Source organism: Schistocerca nitens, chromosome 8 (genome assembly GCF_023898315.1).
Source record: "Schistocerca nitens isolate TAMUIC-IGC-003100 chromosome 8, iqSchNite1.1, whole genome shotgun sequence".
Lineage (NCBI taxonomy): Eukaryota > Metazoa > Arthropoda > Insecta > Orthoptera > Acrididae > Schistocerca > Schistocerca nitens.
Window position 1 is genome coordinate 423,223,980 of NC_064621.1, and position 5,758 is coordinate 423,229,737.

Genomic DNA, 5,758 nt, shown 5'->3' on the forward strand with positions numbered 1-5,758 from the left:
GCACGACTCACGCCCCGTCCTCACAGCTTTACTTTTACCAGTACCTCGTCTTCTACCTTCCAAACTTAACAGATGCTCTTCTGCGAAACTTGCAGAACTAGCACTCCTGAAGGTAAGGATATTGCGGAGACATGGCTTAGCCACAGCCTGCGGGATGTTTCCAGAATGAGATTTTCACTCTGCAGCGGAGTGTGTGCTGATATGAAACTTCGTGGCAGATTAAAACTGTGTGCCGGACCGAGACTCGAACTCGGGACCTTTGCCTTTCTCGGGCAACTGCTTGGGTGGCTCAGTTGGTAGAGCAGTTGCCCGCGAAAGGCAAAGGTCCCGAGTTCGAGTCTCGGTCCAGCACACAGTTTTAATCTGCCACGAAGTTTCGTGTCCTTCCTTGTTTACGGGGTGCTGACTTGTGGGTGCTTGGGCAGGGACTGTGACCTGGGCACGGGCTGTTTGTATCAAGTGAAGCGATAAGTGGTAGACAGAAATCTTACTCTGCTAAATGTTGAGTTCCTGTTGAAATCTTACCCTCCCACACATCATCATCATTAAATTTGTCTTAGTCTCTTCATTATTTTCAAAAGCTTCGAGAGACATAAGATATACAAAAGAAAAACTTTTCACTTATCTTAATTTTCTCTTGTTGTTGGCTCCAATTCTTGGGTGTAAGGGTACATTCTTCAGGCTTAAATTTTGAGTTATAACGTTGTGGGTTCCTGAAGACTAAGTAACTGACGAAGATTTGTCTCTATATTTATTGAATTATATTCTATGTCACACTTTTCCACTTAATATTCCAAATTACATTGTTAGTGTCGATCATAGATAAATACGTCTATCTGCACCAAAGGCATGCCCACCACTGCTTACATACTGCGGTACTCACAATATTCCAAAGAGTTTACAAAGAAAAAGAGTTTACAAATTTAGCTTGGCAAAAGAAAAATTGTCACCAAGACAACATTATTTTACAAATGAATCCAGAAATAAACTTGATGATTAGCGTTAGATTGGGCAATTAATGATATTAATATTATTTGTTTATTTATTTATTTATGCATTTATTTTACCTGGTAAGATTAGGGCCTTCAGGCCCTCTCTTACACCTAACCAGGCATACTCAGATTAAACAAATTTCAGTTTCTACAGAACATTAAGGACATATAATATGTTATACAGTATTAATGGTAAAGAAAAAAATAGAGACTGTAAACGTAGTACAATGATAATTATAACAATCAAAAATAATTATAACAATCAAGAATAATAATAATAATAATAGTAATGACTATGTATATGAAAGTAAACATATTTTTTCTTTTATGAATGTCAGTCCTATTGCTAGTTGGGAATTTTCTCGTTATATTCTTGCAGCTTGTGAGTTATTCTCATCAAGCAGAGACATAAGACGATAGAATGGGGTGAAAGAGATATTAAAGAGGTAGATAGGTTAGAGGAAGAGAAATAGAATGGTAAAATTCGAAGCTATGATGGAGAGGAGAAAGAAAGAGATGAGAGGGGCACAACAATGGTGGCTATACCGTCCCTAATATGTAAGTCTTGAGTTACCTCTTGAATGTTGAGTGGTTCTGGATAAGACGCAGATCACAGGGGAGCGCGTTCCATAGTCGTATGGCTGAAATGGAGAATGACACGGAGAAAGATTTTGTGTTATGCAAAGGTACAGCCAAGATGCTAGACGTATCCGATCTGGTATTGCGGCTGTGGAATGATGATAGGTGTTTAATGTGAGAAGATAAGTATTGGGGGCACCAGTGGCTAAGAAATCGATGAAGTAAGCACATCGTGTGGCGATCGCGTGCCTTATGTGGGCGTATCCAACCTAGCTGGGAGTATGAAGGACTGATATGATCATACAACCGTATATTGCATACGTATCTAACGAAAGCATTCATCACTAGCTCGAGGCATCTCGAATTTTCACTATTTGTGCCGTGTTGAACTACATCACAGTAGTAAAGATTAGGCAAGACTAGTGTTTGGGCTAATTTTTGTTTAACATCGGTTGGAAATATTTTTCTATATTTTTGAATTGCATGTAGGGAAGAGAGCGATTTCTGGCAAGCTGTGACTGTTTGTTCTTCCCAGTTTAGGTGTTCATCCAAGATTATTCCAAGGTCTTTTACTGTTTTTGGTATGGTAGTTGGGTACCATTGAGAAGTATTTGAGGGACTGTTTCACGAAAGTACCGACTGATTAACTTTGGATGAGATATAAGTATGACCTGGGATTTCTTGGGGTTTAGTTTCAGACCTAGGTTCTGTGCCCATCGAGAAACAGAGCAAAGATCTGCGTTCATACTCGCTACTGCGTCAGCAATGTTCTTGGGGCTTGCACGTATGTACAGTTGGATGTCGTCGGCATATAGATGATAGTTGCAGGAGTGAATCACTGAAGAAATATCATTAATGTACAGTGAGAAGAGTAATGGACCAAGGACAGAGCTTTGGGGAACTCCAGAGCGCACGTTTTTCCATGATGACTTTTCCGACCCACAAATGACTTGTTGACTTCTGTTTTTGAGGTAGCTGTCGATCCAGTGTATTGCGCTGTTTGAGAAATTCAGCTGCTTCATTTTAATTAGTAATACATCAAAGTCAACTGTATCAAAAGCCTTGCTAAAGTCAAGCAGTGTTAGGATGGTAGCTTCACGTTTGTCCATAGCATGTTTAATGTCATCAGTTACTTTGATTAATGCAGTTGCTGTACCATGGTGCTTTCGAAAGCCTGACTAATATTCGTCATGGATGTTATGAGTTTTGAGGTAATCCGTCAGCTGTTCATTGACGATGTATTCTAGGGCTTTAGATATTGCAGGTAGTATGCTGATCGGTCTGTAGTCACCTGGCGACTTAGGGTTGTCAGTCTTGGGTATGGGTTGAATTAAACTTTGCTTCCACTCAGTAGGATATGTACTACTGACAAGAGACAGGTTTAAGATGTCTGTGATAACTGGAGTAATAGTGTCTACGACGTTCTTAATATGCCAATGCTCACTCCATCATTTCCTACTGCCTCGGAAGAGATTCTCATAATTGCCGGCAGTGACATGTTTTAGGAGAAACTTGTCTCTCGAGAGATTGATATCTTGGGGCTGGTAATTTGCCGCTGCGTGGCAGTTTATAGCTGTTGAGAATAAATCGTCTAATTCTTCTGCAGACGCTTGATAAACAGCGTCAGATCTTCGCTTCCCTGTACCGAAACTGCGCAGCTTTTTCCACAGTGCAGCAGGTTTTGATATGCCGCATACGACAGAGCGGGCATGACTGATTTTGGTATTCCTCACGCTTTACTTGGTTCTATTTCGGAATTTCCTATAAGCTTCGTACGCCTCGGGAGTTGGGTTACGCTTGAAGGCCCTATGTGCAGCATCTCGTTTATTCATTAACTGGCGTAATGCAGTGGTGAGCCACGGAACGGGAGCTCTCTTTACCTTGACAGTGCGTTGAGGAGCATGTTTATCATACAGTGCAATAATATATATATATATATATATATATATATATGTGTATATATATATATATATACTCCTGGAAATTGAAATAAGAACACCGTGAATTCATTGTCCCAGGAAGGGGAAACTTTATTGACACATTCCTGGGGTCAGATACATCGCATGATCACACTGACAGAACCACAGGCACATAGACACAGGCAACAGAGCATGCACAATGTCGGCACTAGTACAGTGTATATCCACCTTTCGCAGCAATGCAGGCTGCTATTCTTCCATGGAGACGATCGTAGAGATGCTGGATGTAGTCCTGTGGAACGGCTTGCCATGCCATTTCCACCTGGCGCCTCAGTTGGACCAGCGTTCGTGCTGGACGTGCAGACCGCGTGAGACGACGCTTCATCCAGTCCCAAACATGCTCAATGGGGGACAGATCCGGAGATCTTGCTGGCCAGGGTAGTTGACTTACACCTTCTAGAGCACGTTGGGTGGCACGGGATACATGCGGACGTGCATTGTCCTGTTGGAACAGCAAGTTCCCTTGCCGGTCTAGGAATGGTAGAACGATGGGTTCGATGACGGTTTGGATGTACCGTGCACTATTCAGTGTCCCCTCGACGATCACCAGTGGTGTACGGCCAGTGTAGGAGATCGCTCCCCACACCATGATGCCGGGTGTTGGCCCTGTGTGCCTCGGTCGTATGCAGTCCTGATTGTGGCGCTCACCTGCACGGCGCCAAACACGCATACGACCATCATTGGCACCAAGGCAGAAGCGACTCTCATCGCTGAAGACGACACGTCTCCATTCGTCCCTCCATTCACGCCTGTCGCGACACCACTGGAGGCGGGCTGCACGATGTTGGGGCGTGAGCGGAAGACGGCCTAACGGTGTGCGGGACCGTAGCCCAGCTTCATGGAGACGGTTGCGAATGGTCCTCGCCGATACCCCAGGAGCAACAGTGTCCCTAATTTGCTGGGAAGTGGCGGTGCGGTCCCCTACGGCACTGCGTAGGATCCTACGGTCTTGGCGTGCATCCGTGCGTCGCTGCGGTCCGGTCCCAGGTCGACGGGCACGTGCACCTTCCGCCGACCACTGGCGACAACATCGATGTACTGTGGAGACCTCACGCCCCACGTGTTGAGCAATTCGGCGGTACGTCCACCCGGCCTCCCGCATGCCCACTATACGCCCTCGCTCAAAGTCCGTCAACTGCACATACGGTTCACGTCCACGCTGTCGCGGCATGCTACCAGTGTTAAAGACTGCGATGGAGCTCCATATGCCACGGCAAACTGGCTGACACTGACGGCGGCGGTGCACAAATGCCGCGCAGCTAGCGCCATTCGACGGCCAACACCGCGGTTCCTGGTGTGTCCGCTGTGCCGTGCGTGTGATCATTGCTTGTAGAGCCCTCTCGCACTGTCCGGAGCAAGTATGGTGGGTCTGACACACCGGTGTCAATGTGTTCTGTTTTCCATTTCCAGGAGTATATATATATATATATATATATATATATATATATATATATATATATATATATATATATATCAGTTCATGGCATCCCGTCTTACAAATTTCCTTTATCTGACGGACACACGTTCAGATCGTCCGCTCTCAAACCTCTGCCATCTCTCTCCCCACATTCACCACTGCTGGCCGCTCACCTCCAACTGCACAACGCTACACGCTGTTCACACCCAACTGCCCAACAATACACAAGCGAATATTCCAACAGTGTGTCTAACTAGCCACAGACTGCCAACAGTGCAGTCAGCGATTTTCATACAGAGCACTACGTGACGTTATCAACATAAAAGCCTAAACAGCCTACTTACACAGTTCATGAACAGAGAATTCAGATATTAATTTATTCTACGGTACATCTAAAATCAAATAGTATAAACAATACAGAGTTTTGTTGCTGAAATTGTAGCATTAGTTGATAACAGTAGATCTGTATGCAGGAATATATATAGATACAAAAGATTTACCAATCTGTCACTCTACAGTGCAATGTCTGTTCAGAAGATGTGACACCATGGCCACTCCCAAAGACTGTAAATAGTATTCGATTGACACACACACAATAAAGGGTCAGTGCATGAATGTTCGAATTTAGGGGGGGTAGAACGTCAAACAGGCCGACTTGGAGCAGGAGAGGCACAACACGACATTTTAATTTCCACTGTCTATACTTTTACAAATAAATTCATAAAACTTTGTCAACACGTCCAGGAAGGAATCAGGATTCACTCATAGCAAAGTAAGTTCAAAAGTATAGC

At 44.2% G+C, this 5,758-nt stretch overlaps 1 non-coding gene across 1 annotated transcript; it reads left to right on the forward strand.

Annotated features, from left to right (window-relative positions):
* Positions 1-277: 277 nt before the first annotated feature.
* On the forward strand, positions 278-352 carry Trnas-cga (transfer RNA serine (anticodon CGA)). The gene has a single exon. It is a non-coding gene; the product is annotated as a tRNA-Ser (tRNA).
* Positions 353-5,758: the final 5,406 nt, after the last annotated feature.